This window comes from Pelodiscus sinensis, chromosome 6 (assembly GCF_052426305.1).
Source record: "Pelodiscus sinensis isolate ZL-2025 chromosome 6, ASM5242630v1, whole genome shotgun sequence".
In the NCBI taxonomy this organism is placed as follows: Eukaryota; Metazoa; Chordata; order Testudines; family Trionychidae; genus Pelodiscus; species Pelodiscus sinensis.
This window is the reverse complement of record NC_143057.1, coordinates 34,734,471-34,750,812: the sequence shown is the minus strand read 5'-3', so window position 1 is coordinate 34,750,812 and position 16,342 is coordinate 34,734,471. Positions and strand designations below refer to the sequence as shown.

The 16,342-nt window shown below is 42.6% G+C and overlaps 1 protein-coding gene across 5 annotated transcripts in view; it reads left to right on the top strand.

Annotated features, from left to right (window-relative positions):
• CEMIP2 (cell migration inducing hyaluronidase 2) overlaps positions 1-16,342 on the top strand; it is an 87,033-nt gene that overhangs the window by 18,632 nt on the left and 52,059 nt on the right. The window lies entirely within an intron of this gene.

The window sequence follows — 16,342 nt, the reverse complement described above, 5'->3', positions numbered from 1 at the left end:
CCATACATTCCCAGCACATGTTTAGAACTGACCTCAACATGTGTGCTAGTACATAAATGCGGTGCATTCAGAATGAAATAGTTCCTTAACTTTGAATTCCACAGGGATTTGTTTTGTTTTATTTAAAACAAAAATCATTATGTATCTGCAACTTTCTTGATTTTAGGTGTATTTTTGCTCTAATTAAAGTAACTATTGAATGCATTAGAACCTCTTTAATTTACAACACATTTGACAGGATGCTCTTATCTTGCATCGGGTAAGAGTAGATGTTGTAACGGGGTTTGCATTGTAAAAATAATCTAACCATAACATGTATTTTACGTCAGAGGTTCTCAAATTTATTTTTTTGATAGTGTGGACCTTATCTTAATCTCATGGGCTACCTGCCCTCCCATTTGCAACATATGGGCAACATTCTCTCTTATTCATGATCATATGTAACGTTTGTAAGTTATCTACAGCAGTTGCTTACAGAAAAGTAATATTAAGAAATATTTAATGTAATGTTAGCTTCTTTTAATTATCATCTGGAAACAAATAGTGGTGCCTACACCATGTTACCAACCAGCTTTCCACCATCATCAAGTGCTCTGGGATGCCAGCCGTCTAAAATGTAGAAACCTCTACAGCATTACCATAAATGCTTAAAATTGAACTATGATTAACAAAAACTCCAACCAACCAAAAAAGTTTTTGTGACTTTTATTCTGATTGTTCATTTATATGTAACTTTGCAAAATTCAGTAATTTGCGATGGTTATATGGTGAATATCTTGCTATCTTAAGGTTTCAAAACGATGTCTGTTGAGATGAATTTTCTTCACTGTTCATTAAAGGCCTGGTTAACAAGGCAGTGAGGATGCTTAGTACTTCACAAGGTAAAGGTTTTGTGGATACACCTTCTTCCAGCCAATTATCCAAATATCACTAGAAGGAGCTAGCAACATAGAGCTCATTAGATGGTGCTTTTAGAGCACTGCCAGGCAAAGAACAAAGGTTAGTGTGATGACAAAGCATCACACTTAGTATTAGACCCACGTATCTAAAAACAAATTGTAGGCGTTATGTGGTGCACACTTTCAATGTATCCACAGAATAGTGCCATGTTTAGGTGTAACAAAATACAGGACTATGTAGCACTTTAAAGACTAACAAGATGGTTTATTAGATGATGAGCTTTCGTGGGCCAGACCCACTTCCTCAGATCAAATAGTGGAAAATTTCTATCATTGTTTAGGTGTAGCCTGAATTCTGTATTTTTGATACTAAAGTTCTTAATTCTAACATTCTTGAAAAGTAATATGCATGAAATCATTATGCCTTCAGCATTTACATCACCCTAAGCAACATTTTGTTGAGTTTAGAGTACAGGACATCCCCACTATAAGTTGCCCTGATACACATCCGTTCCACACTACAGTCATTGATGTTTGTAGGAAATGATGGATTATCAGTTCTCCCATTCCCCGCTATAAGTCGTGCAAAACACTCCCCCCCAATTTTCTTAAATGGAAGTCAGCTGTGGGGAAAAAAATTCCCCACTTTAAGTTGTTTCGCTATAAGTCCAAGTTTTTTTGGAATGCATCTTGGACTTATAGCAAGGACGGCCTGCATGCTATATGATCAAGTTTAAAATGTTGTCTCCAAGGGATAATTTATGAGCACAGCGATGTCTATCAAACTGTAATGAAAGCTGTAGTAGGGATGTTAAGTGACAGTTAATTAGCTAATCGAGTAGTCGATTGGGGGGGAGGGAGCACTTTCTATCTCTGCTGTGGCCCTGCATTTTAAAGAGGGGTTAACTTCCAGGGTGTGAGCTGGGACAGAGCAGTCCTGACTTGTGCCGGTTCTGGGACGGCTGCTGCTCTGCCTTCCCTGCTCCCCCCCTGCACCCGGGAGATGGTGCAGGGGGGAGCCAGCTTTTAAGGGAGGAGCGAATAGTCGAGCAGTGACTCGACTAGTCACTTACATCTCTAAGTTGTATAGCTAAATCTTTGGAATTAAAGAGTATGTTTTAGAGTATCTGGAAAACTGACTACACAATATTTCATTTGTAAATACCTTGCAGATTGTGTTGGTGTATGTGAGGATATTACCTTGCAATATTACCTGCACTTTGAAACTGAGACATTTTTATGTATGCCTAGAGGGGAAAAGGTAATACAAAGCTGGGAACTAACATAAATGTAAAAAAACCCCATATATTATCTACTCTTTCCTCAGAGTATTCTTTGATCTATTAGACAATGACAGCCTTCCTTTTGAAGACACTTCAATCAAGAAAGTTACTTGTGTGCATGGTATAAATAGACTTGCAATGACCCATCTGAATTTACTGGTGTAGAATGACCTATCACTTATTGGAATTAGGACTGTATTGCAGCAAGAGGAAAAACTAGATCCTTATCTTACAGTTTCTCATTCTTTGAAATGCTTTGTTCTTGGGATTCTACTTGTATGCACAAGTCTGAAATCTTTTGGCCAGCAGTTTTGGGGGCATGTGTGTCTTGCATATCTTCATGCCCCCTTACTGCTGTGCTTGCTTGTCACTTCAGAATCCTATTTGTATACAGGGATTCTCAAGAGGTGGGAAAAGAGGGTGGGTCATAGGATTGGCATGCCTCTCAAAGAACTAGAGTTTATATCAGTGTTTCTCAAACTGGGGACATGATTCCCAGGGTAATTGTGGGACAGGTGGGGGGAGGGGGCGGGATGTTACCCAATAATGCCTACCCTACACGTGTGGCAAGCAGGGAACTGCCTGATGCCCCATCCCCGGGAAGCTAAGTTACTGGCTTCGGTCCCTCACTGACTGCAGCTGAAGCATATAACTGCTTTGTGAGGCCCCCATAACATAGGCCCCTGGGCAAATGTTCTACTTGACATCTCCTTCCCCAAGTATTATTCATAATGTCCTTTAATGATATTTAAGATGGGGGGGGGGGGGGGGAGAAGTTTTTTCAAGTTTTGGTAGGAGAGGGTCACCATTTTCTTTTTTTAAGCCCAAATGGGGAGAGGGAGGGTCACCAGCATTAAGAGATTGAAAAATACTGCTGTAAAGTAAGGGTTTTGTTTTTCTTCAGTTGTGTGCCTGTCCCATTCATGGTGATTAGCAAGCAGTTCCCTGACCTGATAGGAAAGTCTTAAACAGTCCCGGTGAAATAAAATGCGGAACCATTCTTGCAAATTTGTGTTTGGTCTAGATACCAGATGCCATGAGTAATATTTTGATGTGTGGATAAAGCTCCAGGTAGCAACTCAACACATCTCTTGAACAAAAGAAACATTCCAAAGGTCAGCAGCATATTTTACCCAGAGTTTTCAGAACCCACAGTAGTGGTAACTTAACTGTTTCATTCCAGCCAGTGTGAGGAATAAATCAATGGGAATGTAGCCCTCTGGGTGCTGAAAGATTGTTACAAGTAAGCTTGTGCTTATCTAAAACTACAATTTACTAGATTTACGCACATAGAGACACAAACAATAGTTTTAGAATATCCCAAGTATTTACCTAAAATCGGGGGTGGTATTGATTAAATTGCAGCAGTTCAGCAATAGCAGGTTGCTTCCTGCCCGGTGAGTAAGATGTCAGGAAAAACTCCTCTCAGGATTAGCTTCAGAAGGCTGCTTCAAAGTATTCTCTATTATCTAATCCTTTTGTAGCTAACTTTTGCAAAACACACAGATCATAGTGACCCCTACTAGGTCAACACTTCTCCTAACAGCAATAAATTATTTATCAACGAACATTCCTCCCAATTTTAGTCATAATAAATGTCTGTGTCAAAAATGCCCAAACTCCAAGGTTCCCATCCACTTACATTCTCAATTGTTGACTTTTTCTCTCCCCTTCTACCATACTAATTATCTGAAACTCCAAGCTTGCAGATATATTAGACTTCGCCTTCAGAAGCTCTGCTTGTTCAAATTAATCTGTAACTGGATACCATTCTATTTTATTAATTCATGGTGGCCCAATACATATAACATGGTGTGTGTTGGCTTGATAAAAAATCTGGGGTACATGCACCCTTCTAATCCAGGCTAACAGGTAAATTGGTTTAGATTTAGTAGAATGAACTGTGATACCTGTGGGAGGGGAAAGACCTTATTTTAAACCTGCTGCCTATTAAATTGAGATAATAGATTACTGATTACTGGATTGGATGGTGTGATGGGGTGCTGCTCCATCACAGGACTCTGAGGAATAATAGAGCCGTATGGAAGGTTGCATATTAGGGATGCAATAGTGTAGTCAATTAACCGATAAGCAAAAGCTCATGCGTGTAGTCTATAACATTAACCTATTCCCCCCCCCCCCCCTTACCATTACATTTTTTAGCAGGCTGGCCAGCAGCCCGGCTCAGTCCTGACTTGCGCTGGGTCCAGGACCTACCCCCACTGTGGCTCTGCATTTACAGTATATTAGGAGCCAGGTGGGCAGGCAGCACTGACTCAGTTCTGGGTCCAGGAGCTCAGCTCCACCTCTCCCCAGATAGGGGCTGCTGCCACCCCACACTGCTGCCTCTGTATCAGAGGCAGCAGCACGGGGAGACAGGCAGCCAGTCCGCGAGGGAAGCTGATTTTTAAACTAGTTCCCCGTGTGGACCAGCTCCAACCTGGCACCTCATGCTGCTGCCTCTGATACAGAGGCAGCAGTACAAAGTGACCGGGGGCTCATTAGGAGTGAGGCCGGAGTGCACTGGCTGCCAACCCCACCCCTGGGGACTACAGAATAGTTGAGTAACCAGTCGAGAATTCATGAGGTTAATTGACTATTAAATTAACCAATATTTAACATCCCTATTGCATACAAGGCAGCCAGTTAGGGCTAGGATGGTTCATATAGGAAGGGCTGCAGAGCAACTTCAGTCACTCCCTGGCGCTTGAGGAGGAACATGGACTCACTGCCTTTTAGGCTGAAGGCAGCAAGCACTCCAGATAGCAGCGCTGTAGGCGGCAATCTGGGGAGATAGAGGTAGCTCCAGGTGGGCTGCAGGGATCTGTAGACCGAGGCCCTAAGGCAAGGGGAAAGAGTGCTGGCACTGTAGGAAAGCGGTCCAGGGAAAGGTAGTAAGAGATTGGGGGGGAAGTGGCCGAGCAAAAGTTACTGAGAGGTTGAAGGGAACACAGCATGAAGGGAACACACCCTGCCATCTACACGGTCTCTGAGCTGGAACCCACAGTTATGTGCCTCTATTGCCACAGAGAAAGTGGCCAGACAACTGGCCGCAGTGGCCATTGAAGAAAGTAGCTGGAGCACAGACTGTAGGTCTCCTGGAAGGGGAGTGCACAGTGTGGTACAGTCCGAGAGCTGTGTCACAAAGAGAATGATGAAATCCTGAGAGTGGATCCCTGAAATGGAAGTGAAGGTGGTGAGACACCAGGGGTACGTCTACACAGTAGCATTATTTTGGAGTAACTGACGTTCTTCCCAAATAACATGTCTACAATACAAGCCTTTATTTCGAAATAATGTTGAGCTGGAAGACGACTTACTCAGACTCATGGTAACCCCCATTTCATGAGGAATAAGGGAAATAGAAGGAAGAGCGTTCTTCCTTCGACCTCCTGCTGTGTAGACAGTGCCAAAAGCCGAGTTAAGCTATTTCGACTTGAGCTATGTGATTGACGTAGTTGAAGTTGCACAGCTTAATTTGATTTTTAGCCCTTCTGTGTAGACATACCTCACCAGAAGAGGGTGCACTGGTGAGAAGAGCTACCGTATTGTAGCAAATATACCTTGCATCCGAATATACCCGCCGTTTTTCCAAATTGAGGAAAAAAAATCTTGTATACCCCATGCACGATTATAACCCTCCGGGTATACAAGACTTTTTTCTTTCAAACTGTGCTGGGGTATATGAGCTAATTTATGGTGCTGGAGGTGGGGGAGGAATTAGTCAGCCTAAACGCCCCGGTTCCTGCGGGCACTCACCGCCCCGGTTCCTGTGCAGCCGCAGGAAGGGGCGGGGAAGTGCTCCTCTCCCGGATCCTGTGCAGCCTCCGAGTGGGGAAACACTCATCCCCCTGGTTCCTGCGGCTGCACAGGAACCAGGGGGATGAGCGCTCCCGAGGCTGGCGGCTGCACAGAAACTCACCAGGTGAGTGTTTAAAAAAAAAAAAAAAAAAAATTGTATACCCTGCACCCGAGTATGGGGGGGGGGGGGGAGTGTGGGGTTTGTAAAAACACATATAACACATATAATGACGGGTTATATGCGCTAATATATGGTAATCCCAGTGATAGCCAACAGGATATGCTGCAGTGGTGAGTCCCACCTTGTCACAATGGTGACAGGTGGGGTTTGCAAAGAAGTGGACTCTGGCTGAAGTTGTGTTTAGTCTTGTTTGTATTTGGAGAACCTAGGAATTTATAAACAGGAATCTTTTTCAAATATAAACCCTTCCTGGGAGGACCACATGCAGAATTGTTTCCACTTCCTCTTTTAAATAACTCTGCTAAATGGGTTTTTGTTTGATCTCTGGTTTCTTGTGTATTGCTACAGAACAAATCCTGTTTGTGTTGCTCAGCCAGCTGGCATGTTTAATGGGAAGTGTAGGGACTTTGGGATGGGGTGAAGAATCCTACCTTGATTCTGAATGGAGTCCTACTCTTGAATATCCTGGATGTGGAGGTCCTACACAAGGTGTAGCTGCTTTGTGAAATACAGTTGTCTTACCCAAGAGGGAACTATGAAGAAAACTCTGGCTGCATCATAGGGGATCTCTGAGGTGAGGCTGAGGAGCACAGGAACCAATGGGAAGGTGGACAATAGCTTTTTGACCAGGAGAAGAGAATGGTATCTGATAGATACCTGTGTTATCCTCTTTCTTCGGAACAGAACAGGGCGCATTTATTTGCAATGATGCTGAACAACAGATTGTTGAATCCTGTGAAGAAATGGACTTCAGAGTGTCAACAAACTGTATAGTCATTTGCTTGAGCAGACTTTTTTATTTCATTATGAAATATACTTTAGACTAAATAACCAATATGTCAGGTTTATTAATATGGTACAGATATATAGAATCATTTTCCTGTCTCCAAAGGGTAGTGATGTAGTAGCCACGAAGTGATGTTACATTCACCTTACCAGAAAGTGTGCTCCCTGAGTTACACATTTCGACTGGTATTATCTCGAGTGTACAGGTTGCACATGTCTTTACACATGATCCAATCTATCAGTTTGTTCCAGTTCCCTAACTTGTTGTTTTGTTCCTCCCTTATCTTTATTTTATGTACTAGCATTTGAGGTACTGATCCGTGAAGCTTGTACTAAGACATAGAACGAATGTATCTTGATTTTTTTTTTTGACATGTTTCCTATCTGCTTGGGCCAAATACTTTTTTAGCATAAGCAAAAAGGATTACAGTATAGGTCAGTTTAGGCTATATCACTATTTCAACAATTGTGCTTAATGTTATTGATATTTCAGTTGAGCTTTTGTAATGGTGTGTGGATTTCTTTGTGTGAAATGAGGCTTCCAATTGTTTGGGATCTTTCTTGTGGGAGAAAGGCCTTGGCTGTAATCTAGGACTGCTCTAACGAGCTCCACTGATTGATGTGAAATTGGTAGGATTTCGCATACCTGATTTTTCGGTCCTAGAGAGTAAAAGAATTTTAGAACAAGATTGAAAGTATTAGCGATGTCCTGAGAAGCCTTTCCCTAAATGTACCAGTTTTGGGATGGATAGATGGTGTGTTGCTGAGACTCTGAGGGCTGCTCTGTCAGGTATGTGATTAAAACCTGAAGCTCTGGTAGAGTCCAACTAGCATGTCTTTTATAATGCTGGTCCCCAGCTATGAATCAGAGCTACTAATGTGGGCTGGAAGTACTGCTGTGCGCAGGCATGCATCCCGAAAGTCAACACCTGTTCTGACTACATCTCCCATTGGCTCAACTGGAAGTTGTTGTGCTATACCTCAAGAGAGCACCACACTTATTCATTCCATACAGTATCTGGGATAAGCAAAATGCCATGTTACTGATGATTCCTCCCAAACGTAACTTGAGGAAGAAGTATATAACCAACTTAGCTCTACTTAAAAAAGCAGATTGATTTGGAAAGAGCCTTTTTAGCAAGGACATTAGGATCATTTAATAACTATGTCTAGAGTTCTCAAACTTCATTGCACAATGATCCCCTTCTGACAACAAAAATTACTGCATGACCTTAGGAGGGGGGATTGAAGCCTGAAGCCACTCGAGCCCTGCTGCCCCAGGTTAGGGAGGAAGAAAGGGCTTTGGTCCCAGGTAAGTGGCTGTAACCTGAACCCTGTTGCCCAGAGCTAAAGCCACTGGGCTTCAGCTTCGGTCCCAAGTGGGAGGGCTCTGACTTCAACTTCGGACTCCAACAAGTCTAAGCCAGTCTTGATGATCCCAATAGAACGGTCTCCGGCGATCTACTTCAGGGTCCTGACCCACAGTTCAAGGCTCTCTAATGTATCTGTTATAGACTGGGATTCATTTAAATATCTTGCTAACTAATATTGGGAGAGGAATTGCAAGATAGTTGTAGGGCTTAAAGAAAACATGTGTTTTGGGGGAAGATTAATACAATACACGTTGGACCTCCCAAAACCTGGACTCTCTTGTCTGGCAACGTTCATGGTCCAGCGGGACCATGGATGCTCCTGGACCAGGGAGTCCTGGTTGGGAGTCCTGCTGGGCTGGGAGCCTGGCAGAGCTGACGGCAGCAGGACTGGGACAGGGGCCAGAGCCCCGGTATCAGAGCCAGGGACGTGGCAGCCCCAATAGCAGGGTCAGGGACGTAGCAGCCTAGCAAGAGAGGTGAGTCATGGCAGCCCGGTGAGGGGGGTGGTGGTGGTGGTAGTGACTGGGGTTGGCAGCAAGGAGGGGAGGTGGTCTAGGTGGCTGGTACCAGGGGACTAGGGATGTAATAGTGTAGTCGATTAACCGATAAGCAAAAACTTATAGGCTAATGCTATAGACTACATGTATTTCCTCCCATCCCGTTGCCAGTAAATGTTTTAGCAGGCTGGCCAGCGACCTAGTTCAGTCCTGGCTTGTACCAGTTCTGGGACCTACCCTGCTGCGTTTAAAGTATATTAGGAGCTGGGCGGCCAGACAGTTCAAAATAGTCCTGGCTTGCGCTGGGTCCAAGACATACCCCTGCATTTAAAGTGGCTCTGCATTTAAAGTGTATTAAGAATCAGGTGGGCAGGCAGCCCAGCTCAGTTCTGGCTCGCACCGGGTCCAGGAGCTCAGATCCACTTCCTTGGCCAGGGCTGCTGCCACCCTGTGTTTATCAGAGGCAGCAGCATGGAATGGCAGGAGGCTCTTCGGGCATGGGGCTGGAGCGCACTGGCTGCTGGCCCCACCTCAATAGTCAAGTAACTGATAAGAATTCATGAGGTTAATTGACTATTCAGTTAACAGATATTTAACATCCCTAAAGGGGACCTCCCCTGATCTGGAAAATTTCCTCGTTTGGGACTGGTCAGATCCCCCAGGTGTCCTACCAGAGATGTCCAAGCTGTACTGTGAGGAGAATATTCAAAATAACCTTGGAATTTTAAATAAACTTTGCTGTTACATACCTGTCCTAGTCTCAATTGAAAAGCAAGCCGACAAAGTGGAAGACTAGCAGTTCCCTCTAACTTTGACGCACATGATAAACTAGAAAAACTATAGTCATGTGGAAAAATACTAACTACCGTGTGTCCATGGGATACTGACGGACCTACTTGACTAATGTATGCAGGTACTTTTTGTTCCTCAAATAGAATGTGCCAGGATAATGCAGAATACTGTTTTTAGATTCTGCTGTTATCTTGGCAGAATGAAAACTTAACTGTCGATTCGAAACTTGTTTTTAAAATGTTTAAACATCTAATGAAGGCTTTCCTTTCCTTTCCTTTCCTTTCCTTTCCTTTCCTTTCCTTTCCTTTCCTTTCCTTTCCTTTCCTTTCCTTTCCTTTCCTTTCCTTTCCTTTCCTTTCCTTTCTGATTTGTTACACGACATTTTTCTTGTCTCTAATATTCCTAGAGAATGGGTTACAAAAAGATAAAACAATAGAAGGAAAAATAGTCTATCTCCATTTTTAGTGATTCAAGTGTACAGAATTCATAGGATATTGCACATTATGGATCTACGTGGCCTGTGTGATGTGTTCAGATTATGCAGGACCTAAGCATTTACAAAAAAAATCTAGTCCTCATGGCTGTAGAGAGATCCTGACAAAATAAGCAAAGGCTACGTCTACACTGACACCCTCTTCCAGTAATGCTTAAAACGGAACAGTTTTCCGTTATAAGTATTTCCGGGAAAAGCATGTCTACATTGGCAGGATGCTTTTCCGGAAAAGCACTTTTTCCGGAAAAGCGTCTGTGCCAATGTAGATGCGCTTTTCCGCAAAAAAGCCCCGATCGTCATTTTCGCGATCGGGGCTTTTTTGTGGAAAAGAAATCTGTGCTGTCTACACTGGCCCTTTTCCGGAACAGTTTTCTGGAAAAGGACTTGCCCGAACGGGAGCAGCATAGTTTTTCCGGAAAAGCACTGATGATTTTACAGTAAATCGTCAGTGCTTTTCCGGAAATTCAAGGGGCCAGTGTAGACCCAGCCAAAGGGTAAAGGCTGCAGTGACATCTGCCGAAGTCAGCAGACCAACTGAGTCATTGATTCAGGCTAACTCCCTTGATTTTATTAATCTCACTCGAGTGATAGCTCTAAATCCCAGCGATGATACTTAAATGCCAAAATTAGCTATTTAGTTTCTGACTATTTTAGCAGAAAGATTGGGAAAGAGAGCGGGAGTGAAGTCCTTGAAACATGTGGTTTGGGAATGGCTTCTTGAAAATACAGGGGAAAACAGGAGCTATAGCAAACAGGGACAGATGGAGAAAGAAGAAAGAACCATAAGTGGGTTCTGTTGGTGAGTGATACTGAATAAATAATATTTTGGTAACCATGTAAAATCTGTATTCTCCCTATGATCTCTTTGTAAACCTCTATCTGATTTAAGGGGGAAGTCTGTCATGGTTTGAGGGATCTTTTTTTTTTTTTTTTTTTTTTTTTTTTAATATTCCAGCCCCTGGATCATACTTGAACATGAGCTCTGGTCCTCTCTTCTGAATGAGTTTGACACTTTACTTGATCTATCCACTGGATTTTACTGAATGTCGCACATAATACATGAGATTGTTATAAGGCCAATTCTTATGTAAGCCATATGCACCAGATAAGTCATCTGATCAACCTCTGACTTTGAATGCATTAGAGCCACCCAAAAAGTACCAGAACCATGTCTTCTCTTCTAAAAGTGTCATCACTGCTTGTAAAACATGTTCTTCAAAGTTAGTAGGTCCTGAGTTGTCTGGATACCTGAACTCCTTGAGTTTCATTCTTTTGAACTATTTATAACTATAATTTCTCATGACCCTTTTTTTGTATTAGCTGTTCAGAGAAGGTCAGCATTCTATACTGCTTTGCACTTCTGTAGTATCTTCCACCAGGGGATATTTAGGGCTGTGATCCAACAAAATGCTTATATACGTACTTTTAAATGCATGAATGGTTCTGTTGATTTCAATGGGGCTATTTACTTGCTTAAATTTAGGTTTGGACTATACCTAAATTAAGCAAGAATACTGGTGTCAATGTGTCCCAATGGATTATTACCATTCCATAATACTTCTATTATATCCGTTATATGAATATCTTCTTTTAATGTCCTACACTGATGTTTACCCATTTTAGTATTTAGACATTTAGCATTTGTATACAGGCACTTATAAAATGTGTCTATTTCAAGGGTATGTCTAGACAAAAAACTTATGTCGCCCCAACTGTATGTAGTGTAGACCAGGGCTAATAAATGTAAATCTGTCTTCTGAATGCCATCATCTTATCAATTTACTGATAGCTTTCAAAAAGTGAGATCTTTTGAGCCTTCAAATAGTCTGGATTTATTGACTCACATTAAAAAAATCTTATTGAGATTCTACACCTCTCTATTTCATCTGACTTTCTAATATCACCATCTGGGGTATGGGAATAAACAATCTTAAATTGTAGTCAGTAAATAGAATGACATCAAATATTCATGGTAACTTTACATATTACGAAACCCAGCAAGGTTTTTCTAATTTATGAATAATACTTTTTTTTTCTGCAGTCCGTGTCATTTCTTTTCCATATGCATGCAGCATAAGTGGTTTTTTTTCCCCCCTTGCTTGGATTTTCCTTTCCTTGCTTTCATCAATCTGGGTAAATAAGTATAGGTTCCTATTAAACAGTATGTCATTATATCTGTAGACAATTTAGGAATTAGAAATGTCAGAGAGAAATGTTTCCTTCTCAGGCACACATACTTGCACTTAAATGTGCTTAACCTGACTTCACTGGGATTACTCACATGTTGGAAGTTAAGAATGTGCTTAAGTAATTTGCTGAATTGGGATTTTGACGCATCTGAGAAGTTCGCAAAGATTATTGTTTTTGTTTTATCTTTTGTGGAATAAAATCCCTATGATAGCCGATAACTAGGTTCTAGGCAGGTAAACTTGTACATGTCAAATTTTCAGAAAATTACCTTTGCTTCCTGTTTAACGTACAGTAGAACTCCATTAGTCCGGCATCCAATGCTCCGGGACTCCTGCTGGTCCGGCACCATCAGGAACCCGGAAGTGCTGGGGCAGCCGGACAGGCTTCCGTTTCAGCAGCAGCTGAAACTGACCAGCAGCTGAATCGGGGAAGCCGGGAGCAGAGCAGCTGGGGTGCTGCCGGGTTGGTCCCGTAGCGCTGCTCCTCGGGGCTGCGGGACCAACCCGGCAGCACCCCAGCTGCTTTTGGGGACGCCTGGGGCAGAGCAGCTGGAGTGCTGCCGGGTTGGTCTCGCAGCGCCAAAGGACGGCGCTGCGGGACCAACCCAGCAGCACTCCAGCTGCTCTGCCCCAGGCATCCCCAAAAGCAGCTGGGGTGCTGCCGGGTTGGTCCCGCAGCCCCGAGGGGCAGCGCTACAGGACCAACCGGGCAGTACCCCAGCTGCTCTGTCCCAGGTGTCCCCAAGAGCAGCTGGAGTGCTGCTGGGTTGGTGCCGTAGTGCTGCCCCTCAGCGCTGCGGGACCAACCCGGCAGCACCCCAGCTGCTCTTATTGCAGGCATCCCCGATTCAGCTGCTGCTGAAACTGACCAGCAGCGGCTGAATCAGGGACGCCTGGGGCAGACTGGACTATCGTAAGGCAGGGGCTATGAGGGGTCTGGGGTGGCATCCCCTCCCACCCCACTTCAGGCCCCTCATAGCCCGCCCTTCTGATAGTCCGGCATATCTGATAATCCGGCACCCCCTGTGTCCTAAAGGTGCCGGATTATCGGAAGTTTACTGTATTAGACTTCTCTGTTTAGTTATGAGCCACTTCACATCCTTTTGTTCATCTCCCTCCACCTCTCTTACAGTTTGGATTTCCATCTCTACCTTTTAACTTTATAGACCCATAGCAAACAAGTGCATGGTCATATGCCAAAAAAACTGTAGTTACTGTTGCATGATTATATGCCAAGAAAACTGCGGTTACCAGTGCAAGTATTACGTTACATGAGAGAGATGCCCTCTTTGATGTCCTTTTTTTCTTTTTCTTTCTGAATTCAGTTTGAGGTTACACTATGTGTGAGAAGTTCATGAACAGAAATTGTAATGTTTCATAGCCAAGAGCAATAGTATTAGCATCTTTTTAAATGACTTGAGCAAACTTTTTGCACAAGAAACCCCTGTGGAGCGTCCACACATGCCTTTTTGCACAAGATCTATAGCGCACAAAGGAGTTATTCCTCGTGGGGAGAGGAATAACTCTACTGGCAAAAGTCCTCTGTCCTGTCGATTTACTGTTTTGGTTTGGGTTTTTTTGCACAAAAATGCACTTGAAGTGTGGATATTCTGCCTCTTTTTACACACAAACCTTGTAGAGTAGACATAGCCCAAGTGTTCACCCAGGATAATCAATCAAAGTGAGAAGAGGACTTAGCTCCTTATTTTGACTAGCATCAGACCCAGTTCCCAGAATAGATTCTTTAATCTCTTTATTTAAAGGGTGCTAATACAGTGTTTGCTGCCGAAGTATGAATTTAAATGTGTAATTTTAATCATTGAAATAAGCATGGCATGAGCGTCTAAGCTGTCAAGCATCTACAATTGCTAGTTATGCCAATAGCAGTTGTAGGCACTCAGCACTACTGAAAATAGGCCTCTTCCTTTTAGACCCATCCTTGTTTTTATGGTAAAAAAATTTTTTCCTATAGGTCCTGTTAACTGCTTGTAATTCTGACTACTAGAATAGCGACTTACATATTTGCAAGGTTTTTTTTCTTTCCCCTGTGAAGTAGAGAAAGTACTGTTCTGACAGCTAGGAAAAGAAACTAATTGGTTCTTTAGGTTTCCAATTTAGGAAAACATTCATATTCTGAACCGCTCTTAAGCAAGTGCTTAAAAGTAATGACCATTAAGCATATACTTATTGATTCCTTGAGTGGTATTTAGGCATGTGCTTAATGCAGCAGTGAATATAGGTCCTAAAATGTTAAGCTCTCTTTTGTGGGGGGACAGGAGTATAATTTTGAGAATTTCTCCATGCAAGGTACAGTGTAGCACAGGACCCCCTAAATTACATGGCTGATTTATAGTGAATTCTGAACTTTAATGTAGCTGTTATAATTGACCACAATTATTTGATAACTTTCACTTGTACTGAAATAATTCCAAAAATTAACCACAAAAAATAAATATAACCAGTGAATAAAACTAATTGGAATTGTAGCAGAGGACTCTAGTACTAGTAAGAGCTGCACCATCAAGAGTAGATGGCTACAGCATGAAACTCTTTATACAAAGCTCCTCCTTCTGTGTTGTTCAGAATGCTGAGATAAAACCCTTCCTGGCTTTCCCTGACTCCTGTGTTTATAGCTCTGGCTGTTGTCATTGCTGCTATGAATTGCAAAGGACCCCTCTTTTGTTTTGCATTCTTCCATTGTAATTGTGGTGATACAGGGTCTGCTGAAGGGAGACCAGTGAATCCTCATTAAGGGTGAAACATGTTTGATGTGGAGTGTGAATCAAAAAATGGTAGGTGAATCAAAAAATGCAGAACAGAAGCTGGCAGGAAAATGTCTACTTAATATTTTGCAGATAGACAGACTTGGGCTGTGTCTTACACTAAATATGCAAATGTACAGCTATATTGTGCACCGGGCCATAGTATTTATTGGTATGTCTATGCTGCAATTAAACACCTGAGGCTGGTCCATGCCAGATTACTCGGGCTTACCAGGATTGTGCTGTTGGGCTGTTCAATTGTGATGTAGATGCCTGCCCCCACTGTCTGTGTGTAACCACATAATTTTTCAGTGGTTACACGATTACATAATTAAACACATTTTAACCTCGCTACTGTTTTAAAATAATTCATAAAACATAAATGAATAATAAAGCCAACAATTTCAAATGTGATAGCTCACTTTAGTACCAAAAGTAGCATAAATTCGTTGATATAAAATTATTAGAATTGAAAAACCATTTGTCACTGTATTTAAAAAAAATGAAAAGGGAAATGCACAATGTTTAAATAACTTTTCTATGGCAAAGAGGAACGAGCAGGGATGAACTGTAAACTCGTTGATTGTACAAGACCTCATACATTGTAGTGTTTCAAATTGAATTTTGGGGGATGGGATGCCTGGTTCTGCAGGCATCTTGTTCCCAGATGGCTCTGGAAGCATCGACACCAACTCCATAGGTGCTGTGGAGCTGGAGCACTCGCGGGGAAAAATTAGCAAGCATTCAGAACCCACTGGTAACAAAGCTCCTACTCTGCCCTCCTTTCCTCCAGCACCTCTTGCCCACCAGTGGCCTCACTGACCCACTTCTCCCCCTCCCTCCCAGGACCTTCTGCTTGCCAGGAAATAGCTGTTCTGTGATGATTGGGGTCCTCCACGAGGGAAAGAGTAGAAGATGTGGGGGCTCGAAAGAAGGGCTGGAATGGGGGTGGCACAGGAGTGGGAAGAGGTGATGTGAGGACTTGGGAGAAGGAGTAGAGTGGGGGCAGAGGATGGGGTTGAACATCCGCTGGCTAGAAGGGAAGTTGGCACTTCTGCCTGAAAGAACATAACCACTTGTCTTTAATTGAAAAATGTTGAAACTTTTTACAAATAACAAAGATATTTTCAAGTAAGCATTAAAATTAGCTTTCTGAATATACTTGAATTTCAGCATTGCTTTCCTCCAGAATTTTTTTAAACTTCTGAAATGAATTATTTTCCAACACTTACATATTTTTTTCTGCATTATTTGAAACATTTTGTTTTTGAGTGTTATAAATTCAG